Source organism: Lutjanus erythropterus, chromosome 15 (genome assembly GCF_056507025.1).
Source record: "Lutjanus erythropterus isolate fLutEry1 chromosome 15, fLutEry1.hap2, whole genome shotgun sequence".
In the NCBI taxonomy this organism is placed as follows: domain Eukaryota; kingdom Metazoa; phylum Chordata; class Actinopteri; order Lutjaniformes; family Lutjanidae; genus Lutjanus; species Lutjanus erythropterus.
In genome coordinates this window covers 16,932,341-16,947,427 of record NC_139331.1, presented here as the reverse complement: position 1 = coordinate 16,947,427, position 15,087 = coordinate 16,932,341, and the positions used below count along the sequence as shown (strand labels likewise).

The 15,087-nt window shown below is 36.9% G+C and overlaps 1 long non-coding RNA gene across 1 annotated transcript in view; it reads right to left on the bottom strand.

Annotated features, from left to right (window-relative positions):
• The window catches only part of LOC146314234 (uncharacterized), a 55,011-nt gene that overhangs the window by 34,251 nt on the left and 5,673 nt on the right, over positions 1 to 15,087 (bottom strand). The window contains exon 2 of the long non-coding RNA XR_014771917.1: positions 9,291 to 9,341. This is a non-coding gene — a long non-coding RNA (uncharacterized LOC146314234). The remainder of the gene's footprint in view (positions 1 to 9,290; positions 9,342 to 15,087) is intronic.

Sequence of the window (15,087 nt, the reverse complement as noted above, 5' to 3'; positions counted from 1 at the left end):
AGCTTATTGGAGACTAATTATTTCAGTTTAGTTCTCACATGTTGCATATTGCTAAAGTTTTTATCCTAAGCTAAGCTAACCATCTCCTGGCTGTAGCTTCATATATAACGGACAGACTGTCAAATTATTCCTCTGAGGAACATGAACCTTAATGTGTAGAAAAGATCTGCATTACACAGGGTTGCACTACAGTATTCAGTTATGCATTTTCAGGACAGGGCAGATACAGATTAAGATGCAGGAAAAGATTTGCTCACTCTTTCTGTAACCACGACAGGAGCGTGATATGAATCACATTTGTAAAGCCAAGTCACTTTAAATCCTGTTTCATGAGGTGGCATACAGTAAGGAGTAAGGAAGGGGAGATGCACCAATTTTACTCATCAAAGTGTGTTTAAAAGTCTGGGAGAGGACTCTGATAAATCTAATAAATTGCTACAAATGATGTCACTTGGGCTAGTGTCAGTAGCAGTAGTAGTATGCTGCTCCTCATCTGTGGTGGAGGCTTGCAGATCAAGGCTACATAACCTATTACCAGCATAACACATTCATATCTTCCACCAAACTGTTGATGGTCATGTTGCATTTTGCGTGATGTGTGAGCCAGGTTTTAAAAGGAAGAATGTGTAAATTAATATTTTTTTTTGTAACTGTCCATCAAGGACCAGTTTTTTAAGGTCTTGTAATGTATGTCCAGGTAATGTAACTGCTTAGGGATTGAATATATACATGTAATATATTCTACTGTCACATATGACATTTCGAAGCTGTATCGTTTCAGTAGAGAAACCGGCTTCTTTAATTGAGTCAGTAACCACAGGACAAATCGTGGGAATGAAGGAAACATTTTGATGACTCAGCTAAATGCAGCTTCTCAATCTATCAATTCCCATGTGTCTACGAGGGCGGAATCTGAGCAAACACGGAAACACTGGTCGCCGGTAACCACATCAGACCCCGGATGATTCATCCCCAAGGAAGCTCAAAGGGGTGTCTGGATGGTGTGCATGTGCGCCTGTGTGTGTGGTCATGTGGTTTTTGTGTCCTCCTCTGTAGCAGAAATCCCTGTGTCCTTGGTGTTTTGAGAAAAGACCTTGTAGGCATTTCGTGTCGCCAGTGGAGACATCTGAATGTTGGTATTTGTGAAATATCGCTGAAACGAGGAAATATTCCACAGCATCATCAGCTATCTCCCTTAATCTTTGTTGTCTGCCTAAATGGTTCTGACATTTTGTACAATCAACATTTAGCAAACAGCCAAGATTTGGTGAGAAATGGATTAAAATGAGATGAATGATGGATTAAATTGAGAAAATCGCTTCATAAATCCGGCCAATTCTTCAAACTATCTATCTGTGTAAGTCTTTGATTTTCCTAAATCCTCATGCAAAAATTGCATCACAACACCAGCCACTCTCAGCTATGTTTTCCGTAAGTCTTGCACCTAATCAATAATCCATCAGGAATAGTACTGGCACATTTTGTGACAACTTGATTGAGTGCTTGTAACAAAGAATGTAAGAATGACATAAATCACAGCACATACATGCCGTTTCCAATTTCAGAAAGACAATGGTTTACTGTGACAAGTACAGGTTTCAATTGTAGCTGATACTGTCTTTTAATCTTTAACATGAAACATATTGTCATTTTGTGAAACACTTTTGAATTGCTGTTGCTCCTATCCAGGATATTTGGATGTAGGACATAATCTATTGTGTGTCATTTTGAAAACATCTCAGTAGGAAAATCAAAATCAGCCCTTTCCTCTAGGAAAAATACTGCTCTGTCTGCCCAAAAAGGCTTCACATGCTCACTATTTTATTTTCAGAAACTGTACTGGTTTCAAAGACAGTATACTACATTTATTTGGATTAAGACTGGATGCATTTTAATGCACATACAGTCAGCTACCACTCAATCATACCTGATCAATGATCCTGCAACATATGTGAATACTCTGGTTACAACAATGTTAGTTTCTCTCTGCAAAGCACTATGTAATTATCATATTTTTTCTAATATAAATCCATAATTAGCCATTAAAGCAATAATATGTAACATTTTCACCTTAAAATGTCTACACTACACGTATATTATATATTTAGTTGAGTTGTGCAGACTGGAAACAGCTAGCTTGATTCTGCCAAAGATAACAAAATCTACATACCAGCAGCTCACTAATACACACAGTATATTTCTTTTGTTCAATCTGTACAAACACTGAAGTGTAATGGGCAAAGTGGGGTTTTGCAGAGATTAAATATGGGACTATTTCTTGGCTTGGTGTGATGACTTCCTGGAGTAGCCAGAAAGACGTGCACACTAACCTGTAAAACCACAGCTTTGTGGTTTTTGTTGTTTTGTTAGAAAAAAGTAAGATATAACAGATATGACGTTAATTAGTAAGACATACTAACAGCCAATTTTTTAAGCTAATATTAGATTGATTTCTCCACTCTAAACAATTTCCCTAGGGACTGGGGGATTCAATTTTCCCTAACGAATCAAAAGAGAGCAACATCATTTTGAGTCAACACTCATGCACTGCCATGCCAACATACAACATACTTGCTACACTCTCTATGGTTTTGTAAGAGAGTAGCTGTGTGAGAAGTGGTTACTTTTGTCAGTCAAGTGTGTAGATAAGAAGTGTGTTGGCACATAGCCTTACAGAAGCTATAGTTCTGCAACCTGAACTACACTACACACTTCTCTTCTTTTGTTGACAGCAGCGTCTATCTTGTCTATATCAGTCATCAATATTATTACTCCTCTTTGGTTCCAGTGCAGTTTGACAGCCCTTGACAACAGTGTGACAATGGCCTTAATCCCTCACTTGAGAAACTGCTGTCACATCCCACAATGTCAGACGAGAATCAACCCAATGGAGTGGGTAGATTCAAAAGCAAGACTTTTTTTTTAGTTTTGAATAGAACCAAGCTAGCTGTTTCCCTCTGTTTACAGTCTTTGTGTTTGGCTAAGCTAACTAGTTGTTGGCTGTACTTTCATCATCTGTGTCTTCAACTTCAGTGTACAGACATAAGAGCGGTGTCAGTCTTCTTGTCCACCTCTAAAAGCATATAAACATATATTCCAAAATGTAACTGTTCTTCTAATGTTACTTTGTAGGACTGGCTCTCCCATGTAGATCTTCTTTTTTGCTGCTAAATAAAACCCATGAGACTGAACGCCCCAAAAGAATGCTAATCATGTTTTTCTGCAGCCACAATCACACAACCATAACAGAGGTTTTGGTCAGGAAAGGATCAATTTACATACGTATCTGGTATAACTGAAATGAGCAATTAGCATTAAATACCCTCTCATTACATATTACAAGACAGATTTACAGTATGAAGGTAAGAGTTATGGAAGAGTGGGGTTAGTTAACCAGCTGGCAACAGGCTAGAAAATATGCAACAAACATCTTCTCACACAGCAAACAAGCATGAACAAGCATGCACATACACACTCTCAAACATTCTCTCACTTTTTTCCTTTATCCATGCACACCAAAGAAAATATATTTTTTTTTGCTGTAAGTGTAATTACAAAAACAACATAATGTGACTCATCAAACTAACAATGTAAACGTGTTTGTGTAACATCCAACAGGCCTTAGGACAACTGGAAATGACTACAAAAACAAAAAAATTAAAGCCTGGTTTGAGAATAAACAAATTAAAGTCCTCTTTATCCATTTAAAGACAAAACCCTAATGATGTCTGCTTAAATGCAAAGCTTTTAAATTACATCACAGGCCACAAACAACAAAGACTTTTTTCTTCTTCTTCTTTAAAATGGTATGCAAAAGCAGCACTACAACCAGTTTTGTGCTGACAATTTGAAAGGATGGCTGTATAACAGGCCACTTTTTTCAAATGAAATCCTCTTCAAACTGCACATTTAACTCATATGCTGCCTGTGATGATAAATTATTTCTACATAAAATACAACTTAGGCTCATTGTATTTTTGGCTTTAGTCTACTCATATATTATGTTGGATCAGAATCCAAATAAAAAAAGACACTAAGGAAATATAAAAACCTTGTGTGCGTTCATATTGTAGACATGGCATCTTGCCAGCTCAAATCTTTATGAATGATAACAAATGTCTCAAATCAGAGCAGGCTGACATTTGGTATGTGGCCTCAGATATGGTAAATAGTTCCAGTGGTGTCTAAAGCCAGATCCTACAGGGGAAAGTTTGGGGATTTCTTGTTCTGTTCTACACGAAAGCAATCTCTCTTTGGGGAAAACTATACTGGTGTTTCAACACAATTTTCTCAGGCTTTTCAGACCTGGCTGCTTTCAAGCCAAACCAGTAAATTAGCTAAAAATCCAGTTTAGCATTTGAGAGCAGATCAGTTCTTTTACCCAATGCCTTACATCCCTATTACAGTGCAATTAAAAAAGCATGTTGTGAACATTTTCTTTAGACTTGCACTTCAAAAGAGGTTGCTGGATGTTTCCATTTGTGCGTTGTTAAAATTAGTTAATTTTTTGTGTAACTTTAACTAAAAGTTTTGGGTTAATAGCTCAAAAAGTCCAGCTTGGCTTAAGTAGCATGAGTAAGCAGAATTTCTATTAAATTCAATGTTACTTTTAAGCAATCCACTGTTGTGGGGTTTTTTTGGATGGGTCCCCATTTTGTTTTATGTAACACCGTTGAGAACACGCTTGCATGTGTGCAATCAAGCTGGCGACATGACACACATTCCTGTCATCAGTTTCACGTTTCCATTCATCAATAGTTGGTGACTATAACATGCAGAGGAGTACAGCAATACGTCAACAAAAGCAGGGAAGAAGAGTGCTAATTGATGAACATGGACGTAAAAAGCAGGATTTTAAATATTTTTAAAATTTTATAAGGAGGGAAAGGAATGTTTTTTAGCCCTCAGTGATTCACAGAACACCTTTTAGTGACTATCCCTAAAAGTAAGCATAACTTTATTTGTTAAAAAAAAAAATGTTTTTACATTCCTATTCTTGCTCTGTACCATCTTATTTTATCTGTTTGAGTTGTTGTGTGACACTTGATCCTGTCTGTTTTATTTTGTTGCCTTTGTGAAGCACTTTGTAACGTGAATTTTGAAAAGTGCTCTATAAATAAAGATTATTATTATTATTATTATTATTATTATTATTATTATTATTATTATTATTATTATTACTATTATTAAAAGAAAACTTCACAGAGCACCTTTAAAACAAAGCAGCTACGGCATTTTTGTGTTTCTTGTATCATCTAAAAAATATTACAGGTGGACAAAGCAGAGTGAGAGGCCTGCATTTTTAATTGGATGCTGCAATTTAAACAAATACCTAGGTATACAGGAATATGTATATTTCATTACATAAGAACATATGACATGTCCATAGCAAATACAAAGTAAGGAAAGAAAGTTGCTGAAATAGCAGATCTGTAAGTAGAAAGATGGAAAGAAGGGAGCTAAAATATGTTAATTTAGACAGATTTGACACAATATGAAGAAAACATGAAGATAAATTGTGCTCAAGATGTACTCGAGATACACTCCATGAATTTTAGGACTTGTGTGTGTTAAGCTCTGTCTGTGCTCTGTGCCGAGGATGTCAGACTAAAATCTAAAGCAGACCAGCTTTTAAAGTGGCTCCAAATGTACAACCTGGCAACCATGAACTTTGTCTGATCTAACACAGACAGAGCTGGGACACACTCTTTTCAAAATTTTCAAAATAAAGGTGAGAAAGGTGAGTGAACAGACATTAACATGTACATAAGTACACAAACACACAAGTGCAAAAACATAAACCCATAGCTACAAACAAAACAAACAAAAGACCATAATTTAACTATTGTCACATTAAATTCAAGGATTTCAGATGTAATGTCACAAACATGAAGTAAGTTAAGGTAAATATTCCAGGAGTTTTTTTAAAGGTACAGTTTGCAATGAGTGAGCATAGACAGAGCAGGCTTCAGAGCTGCAGCTGCTGAAAGATATCCTCTCAGACATATGGCCATCAATTACGCAGCAGAAAAAACAATCATACAACAGCTGTGATTTATGGCAGCCAATCAAACAGCCTTGATTGGACAGCACTATCATTTCGTAATTTAAAAAAATTGTGTGCATAGTATTTTGACTTTATATAGCATGCGAAGCACAGGTGTAACAAATAACATTAGTAATGGTTCTGTTCCATTTAGGAGTGCCAGTAAGATAATGAGCCAGCACATTCAGTACGAAGGCCCTGGAGCTGGAATAATATTACAGAAATCTGATCGCTTTCTTAGTCAGATATAAAAGGGGATATTTACTAAATACAAAATCAAATCAGCAAGTGGTTTTAGCTAGTTAAAAAAAATGCCTGCACAAGCAAACAGGACCATCAGTGAGAAGACTGGCTGTTTTTATATAGTTATTCTACATACACGCCACTGGTGCAGATTTCCTGCAAAATCAGACAAAACCATTTATAGCATGCAGACAAAAGAACTTCTATTTACATTTAATCTCTTCAAAGGAAACAAGAGGAGATTTTTATTTGGACAATTTTATTTTTTATGTCATATTTTAGTGGTTATGGCTGATATAGGGGCAGGATCAGCAAAAAGAAAAAGAAAATAATTGAACAAACAAAAAAAAAGCTTAAAGGGAAAGTGATAGCACAGGTGAAAGTCAATCTTGGTCAATCATTCAAGAGATAGAGAGAAATGTGGGATTTTGAAGGATTCAAAGCCAATACTGACTGGCCCTCTTACTTCTAGACAGCTATGTAATATGGACCTATCTCAGTCTGTCAGTCTGTTTGGTTTATATGCAACATATGTGAATGGTACTAAAACATACATTGTTTCACCATTGTTATTATACTTAATGTTACATAGCTACCAAAATCAACACAAAATCAAACTTACTTGTAGCTGTTTTGTTGATAATGATATGTATTATTTAATCAACTACAAATGGGGTATTTATTTAATTCAAAGTAGAAATTCGTGCCTTAAGTTTTTTCTCCTGTTCTCTATGAGTGCCTTTTGAATGACAAGTAATGTTGGTGAAGATGAAAAATGTTGTTGTAAGCCTGTCCTGCGATGACAGACACAGCCTGCACTTGTGGGACTTGTGGCAATTTTAGGGACAATTTTGGTGAATATTGACAACCCCAGTGTCTAGGGAGGAAGTGTAATTTCTGAATTAGTTGTTCCAGAAGAATACTTGGCTCATCTTCATATTTGACAGAACCACTGCAGTATATAAACGATGCGTCAGACAAATATAACACACCTGGTGTGTTCATAAAGGTATACACTAAATGATTATCTTATTCCACATAAGGTTATACACTATAATCCTAGTTCTATGAGCACAGGTACTGTGCCTTGTCTTCTTCCATGGTATCAGTTCTACTTATATAGCCACTGTGACCCAATCTAACATCCACAAAGTCAACGCCAGTCAAAATATATAATCTTTATTCCATTTTAACATACAATGAGTCCTACAGGCTTATCATTACATAACAACCCCTTGTTCGCTCTCTCTGAGCGAAGGCCCTTTGCATATCAGTTTACCACTAGACATATTCAAAGTCAGCCTTAATTCAAGACATAACTCTAAGGTAGAGTATAGAGCTCTGTTACCACCCACTAAGAATGGCTCGAGTTCCAAAAGTGAATTACCAATTCATTCACTCCATTTATGTTTCAGAAAATCCCTTTATAAAGAGTTTTAACTCTGGAACCAAGCCAACCAACTACAAGATGAATCATGACCATATGACATTTGATTCAGAACACAAAAAATAAATAAGTAATCGGAAAATGGAAAAAATGGCAAATGTACAAGACTGTGTACATAATTATTTTCAGAGTGAAGGAACTACTCATTTCATAATCTATTGTGAATTATAGCATTTCTTCTTAAATTTAACTTCTGTTATCATTATCGTGTTTATATTCTTAATAACAGTGTTGAAATATGTTGTATTTCGTGGTGTGTGTATATATATTATATTCACAACAACATTATTAGTGCAACTCATGTTTGCTAATGCTAGTTATCTAACTAGCTAGCCTGCTAGTGGAACTACCTGTGCACCGGTGTGGTAAACATTTCCATGGTAACAGCAAGCACCAACAATCAGAGACATCGCTGTTGGACTTTAGTATTGTGGGTAGTGTAGTACTTCTCCATGACATTGCAAGTAAAAATTATTTTTCTTAAAACAAGTTTTATTTCTTACAGACTTGTGGCCTCTACAGGAGCATGAACCATTGTTTTAAAATCTCATAGCTTGTGATCAGTGTAACTTGGATGGCTACGATATTATAGTGAATAATCTAAATCCTATGTGAAAAGGATTTTCACTTCTGGAACCTAACTTTTGAGCTCTATAGTACCATACAGTTAGTGCACAGGGGAGCATGGTAAAAATCCACATGGACATTCAGTAGCACATAGCGCTAACAAAGACTTAAATGAGTGGTCTATTCTGTGCACACATGGGCTATATAAGCCCACACAATTGTGAGTGATTGTAGTGAGTTTGTTAAATAAGACCCACTCAAACAACTGAATTCCTTCCTGAAAACAACCGTTTCAAATTTGCCCCCTTGATGCTGCCATTTCACAGAGTGGCCATCTGTTTGGTACAAAGTGTGGCTGCATGTGTCCTAAATTTAAGAGTTTTCCTCTGTTCTGTGTATGTTTTTATTCAGACTGTCCATCACAAAGAGTGAACTGACAAATCTTGTGCAGCAGCGGTCAGACCATCTGCTTTGTCTCTGAATTAATAACTCACCTCAGTGGGTTTGTCAAAATAAAACTGATTTTAGAAGTTATGTTTATGTTTGAAATGTGGAAATAATTAAAATTCTTCACTGAATAACTCCAGACCCTGCCATTTTAAAAATGTTATCAAAGGTCAGTGGCATTTTGGACCCAGGTAATTGGTGGTAATTCTCCCAGTGCGGCACACTGGCACGGGTCACCCTGCTTCTCTGAGTGACGTCAGACGCTGACCTCAGCTGTGGCAGGGTCGCAGGCAGTGGGTCAACCCCTTGGCAGTGCATCCAGTTCAGATTAACAGTAACAGAACGTGACAGTGCTGAGAGGCTTTCAGCTCTCTGGGGCAGAGGATTAACTACCGACGGCTATACCTGCAGTGCCTACCTGCAACTAATGCTGTCCCAATTCCAAACTACATACTAATATGAGAGGGTTTAGAGTATGTAGTGCTGTCACACAGGGGAAATGAAGTACGAATTAAGTATACTCAAAGAAGAGTTACTCACAGATGCAAATTTCAAGTTCCTGATGGAGGTGATTCAGCTCCAGGAACATCTCTGAAAGGGAAGGAAAATGAAATATTGAGTCTTTGGAAAAACAAACTGCTTTGTATATAGTGAGAAAGGGGCACTCCACCAAAGGTCAGTATACTCGTCATGGAGAGCACTACTCAGTCTGTGAAAACAGTTGTATGTCTTCTGCAGCTCTGGAGGAGGCAGCTTTCTTAAGTATGAGAAAATAACCCTGATGATGTCATCAGGGTCATCATGATTTAGGTTTGAGGCTTTGACAGAAAACCTGTGTCATCAACTGACTGAAATATTGAAAAATTACTCAACTAATACAAAACTACTATTAAAAATACTTGAGTTGTCTTTTTTTCTTCCATATGTCATGGTTTTCATTGGTCTGGTTGCAATCAGATAGCCTTATTGGCTACAGAAATGCAGATGAAAGATATGATATGATATTAGTTCAAATTCATAATTCACTACTCAGTAGTGAAAAAATGACTTAATTACAGTAATTTGAATAGCTGTAATTTGCTACTTCTACCACTGTAAACTAAATGTTTGAAGTTTGAAAGATGAGGATTATTAACAGGCAGGGAAGGTCTGATAAAAAAAATACTATTGTGATATGGGAATTGTGTAATCCAGCATTTTTGTAGATTGACAGTGAACAATAACATACCAGACTGTATATTATTATGAATCACTGAGTGAACTGAATTTGGATTTATCTGTGTCATAGGACACCATCATGTTTGTGCTGTACTTATTTGCTACCTTAAAGTTTATCTATAAAATTAATAAATGGCAATAAAGATAAAAGCACAAAATTTAACAACAGATTTTCAAACTTGTAGATCACATTTAATAAACTTTTGTGATTTTCATTAATGACTTCCCTTTTTCTTATTTCTTCACCGAGTGTGACTGAAAGGTTTGTGGAAACAGAAAATAGGCCAGAAAAAAAGAACTCAGGCAAATTTAAATCTATCTGCCCATTAACTATGTCCCTATTATGGGCTTATTGGCAGAGCTGAGTCTGAACCAGCTGTAAATATAATTAGTGACCACACTGTGCTGGAAGTGCCTCATGTTGACTGCTGCTTTCCAGGCCACGGTTACAGACCCTCAGTGCTGGCTACACCTCAAACTTCTTGTAACACTAAAGCTGATCTAATAACTCTTGTTTTGTGTAGCAGTACTTGTTTTTTATGGATTTACATTACACCATCCACCATGCACTATGACAAGTTTTGCTCAGTGCAGTCAAAGTAAGTGGCTGCACAGGGTGCCAGCAAGGAAAAATCCTGGGAATCAGATTTCCTGTAGCAATGCCAACTTAGTGAACAAAGTGTAACTGCCTCCAGCTAGCTTTGGTCTAAGGAGAAAAATATTTTCCCTCAAAATATTGTCATACTCTTATAGACATAGACAACAACAGTGTTCACATCAAGAGTGCACATTCGTCACTTTGTAAGAGCCCATAAAGTGGTTAACAAGGAGCTTTTAACAGTGTTTTTCACAGTATGTAAAAACACTTAATATACTGTAGGTAGTAGGATAGTAAGTGGATTTTTACAAGTGGAGTTTGGTCATAAGGGTTATTGGGGTCCAGTTGCTGTTGTGTCTGTGGTGTAATTAAATGTGCTGTGAACTAAGCATGATGACATCATCACAGTATAACAGACAATATATTAGAGGTTCATAGGATGGGGGAGAAATGGATTACATGTTACAAGGATTAAAAGCAGAATGACAATTTTAAAGAATATTTAAAAAAAACAAATAAACAACAACAAAAAGCAATATACTGCCATGTTCAGTGTGGACACATTACAACACTTCATGACATCACAACTTTGGTCTCCAGTGAATAATCTTACAGTTGCCAATTAGTTATCCTGGCCTCTAGAGAAAAAAATGGAATGGAATTAATAGCTCTTGTTTCTTCAGTGAAACAATATATACATTCTAAATACCTTATAAAAGGTGTACTGCAGATATAAATCTTAAACTTTAAGAATTTCTTCCATTGCCTTCTATTTATTTGACAACCCAAATAAATTCTCCTGTGACCTACATGTGGGTCACTATCCAGCCTCTAGTAATGACTGTGCTATGTGATATCTTAAGCTGAACATCAAATTGTATTATTTTGTGCTCATTAAAGGACCAGTGTATAGAACTAAATGGCATCTATCAGTGAGCTTGCAGATTGCAAATACCTTGTTTCACTCTCCCCCTTCAAGCATTTAGGAGAATCTACGGTGGCTGCAAAACCTGGGCAAAATGCAGATGTCTTTTCTGTAGAACCATGGTGGTACAACAATAGAACCTGCTCCCTTTGTTGATATAAACCATTAGACAAAGATTGGTAATTACCCTAAGCCCCAAGCGACCCAAGGCCATATAAAATGCCTCATAAACTTATAGTTAAGAATTTTAACTTTCTTGCTGATTAATTATGTCTTTCTAAAACTCCGTATGCTAAAATGGCATTAAAATGCTTAATTCATGAGTGTGTCAGGACTTCCTCAATAACTTGGACTATTCAATGATCTTACTGCACATCTGTGGAAGTAATTCAGGGAGATAGTAGCCAACTCGTGTACAGCTCAGCATGGTGTGCAGACTGTTGCAAAGCTACCCCAGCAAGGAGGAAACAGGAGGATACTAAGACTATTCCCACCTCAACCAGAACATGTCCAACCAGCTACCGTCTGGCAAGTGATACAGAAGTATCTACTGCTGTACCACCAACTACAGAGCTACTTCTTTCTACTTGATACTCTTGAATGCATCCACAGCACTCCACTATAAATAAGAGTTTATTTTTATGATTTATTATTTAGTCAAGGATTGACAAATTGTGAGAACAAGGTATATGGAGGTCCCCCTGCCTTTGTAAAAACTGTCATTTATAGCGTATACAAGTCTGTATTCCTGCATGATCAGTTTAAGCCTACAGTTATAATCTTCTGCTCATGTTTATACTTACATTGTAAACCTTGCAAATTGCTTTGACATGAATATTATATTAAATTTCTGCCATATTCTGCCATTAGATCCCCATAAATCCTACACACTGTACCTTTAAACACATCATTGAATTTTGAGAACTATTTCACTCTAAAATCAATCTTCATAATATTAACTGCAATGTTCAGCAGTTATCTTACAAAACTGGTTTTCATTAAGTGCATGAAACAACTGTTTTTTAGGATCACTGCATAGGTGACAGTATGGTCAAAGCAAGAATGTCATTCCTTATTAACAGAGGGTGCAGCTTAGAGCTGAGACTCAGATTTCAGAGCAAGACCGCAAGCCAAACAGTCCAACACACCCTCCCACTGCCCCATCCACAGATCTCCTTCCGTATTATGTCTGTGGTTTGCACTCATGTGTGACTGACAGGTTGTACTACAGGTAATGAAAATATTATAGTAGACCACGCAGTCTCTTTTTTCGTGCCATCTACGTCAAAAAATCACATTAGTTACAAAGTATCTGCTCAGCACATATTGAGAGAAAGTAAAATTTATTGCATGTTTTTCACTGCAGAATAGACAAAATGGTGAACACAGATGTGCTCTATACTTTTATCACAGGATGTGCATGTCCATGTGTTTGTGCAACCTTTGTACAACGATATTTTGTCTTTAAATATCATCTTATTCAATTAAAAAAGGCACTATATGAAGCAATTTACATGTATTAATCAGCTTGCACTGCCTTGTGTGAATGAATTTGCAACCTAACTTAAAAAATAAAACATTCCCTGACATTCTCAGTTCTATAACAGCCTGTGCCTGTTTTCTATGTAAAGGATTTAGGCCAGTTTTTTCTGGGAAAATATGAAGGTCCTCCTGAGTGCCTTGCTTCTCTATAACTTGCCTACAGTGCAACGCTTAGCTAACATTACCATAGAAACTGAGTCCACATACAAGAGCTAAACAACAAATTTGCAGTTACTGAAATCACAATTTTCTACAGTAATTCGAAAATCGCAGGAACCATATTTGTTAACGGCTTCTACCATTGCTTTTAATATCAGAAATCATATCATAGATAATTTTTCAAAATCATTCAGCCCTACCACTAACCTGCTAACAACTGGTACCCACCAAAACACAAGCCTAACTTTATTTACCTCACCTATCAACATGATGCTGGTCAATCACATTCAGTCTTATATTTGTCACATTTTTACATCATCACAGTTTTGGCCAGTGCCTGGGATGCTCGCTCACACCTATGAGTTAGAGCACACATGAGTGTGAGCAACAGGATGTTAACCACAGTTCACTTAATGATCACCTCCGTCATTAATAACAAAGACTTTCTGAAAATTCCACATGGTGTCTTTAAATATCAGAGAGACATTAGTGTGTGAGAATGGATACGTCTTGTTGGTACTAAGGATGTGCCACAGGGATGTCTGTCCTGTTAGCCACTGAGAAATTACAACAGTGTCATCGATGTAATATATAACCGGGCATGGCCCTCTAAAAGAAATTTAAATATAATAAAGACAACCGTGTCAATAATCTGTAACTGAGATAACTGAGATCTGAGATTTCGTTGTGTTACTGGAAGAGGACTGTTGAAATGGTTAGTTCTGCCTCCATACTTAAACCCCTTAGATTGAGTTAACCATTCTGCACTGAGACTCACGACTGGAGATAATTATAATACTCACCATTTTAAATGACATGGTTGGTTGGCTTTCCATGGATGCAAGATGTAATCATTACTGGTATTTTTTATTTTAAGAAGCCCTTATCAGAAGATCACCATCTTACTCAGAATCTCATGTTTACTTCTCTGACCCTGTGGTTCATATTGAACTTGCTGCAATGATTAATTTATGCTTCATGAACCATTTACCGGAAGCATTTAGTTACAGATGACCTTTACTGGAATTATTTGCAAAGCTACCTAAAAATTAAAGCACTTATACCCCTCTGTAATTTCAAGACCATTCAAAATAATCACCCCATACCTACCTGTAACTGTTTCTGTTTGTTTATTGTTGTATTCTGTTTGTGTCTGTTCCCGTTGTGCTACAATATTATATTTAATTTTCAGGGTGGTGGTACATGTTCAGCCAACCCTGTATAAATAAAGGTTAAAAATGACTGTGTGTGCATATAAAAGCAGTCAACAGAGTTTGGATGGACATGTGACATGTGGAAGGAAATAAAATGGAAAACAGAAGAGAAACTACCTCTGAAAGATGATGATGAATGAAAATGGTTAAGAGTTGAGAGACGGAAAGCAAAACAGAGTGAATGAGTGAAAAACGGAATAAATAAAAACTAGGAAACAGCAGGTTTTGGCTAAGACGGGGGAGGAAAACAGAGGAAAGAAAGACAGAAAGGTATAATAGCCACAGTATAACAAGAAAATGGGTGCTCCATCATCAGCCCTGTGTTGAGGTACTTTTTGCATGTGGGCCCTCGGCACTTCTGGCCACACACTACAACAAGGGGAGGGGTTCCTCTTACACAGAGCAGAGGCTAAGTGAGGACAAGAAGACGCTGAATGTCTACGCATGTAGAGTACATATATATGTGTGCAGCTCAAATCCTGTTTTTATGGGAGGCAGTAAAAGAAGCCCAGTCATCCTCAAAATGGCACAAGCTGTGACCTAATGCCACATCTAGTGAGCCACTATAGACAGAGAGGGATCAGCTACTGGATGAAGGCAGTTAAATCTCAGCCTGATGCATATGCCTTTCAAATTAAAACCATATGAAAAGACTCTAATGGAACAGACCTGATCCAGATT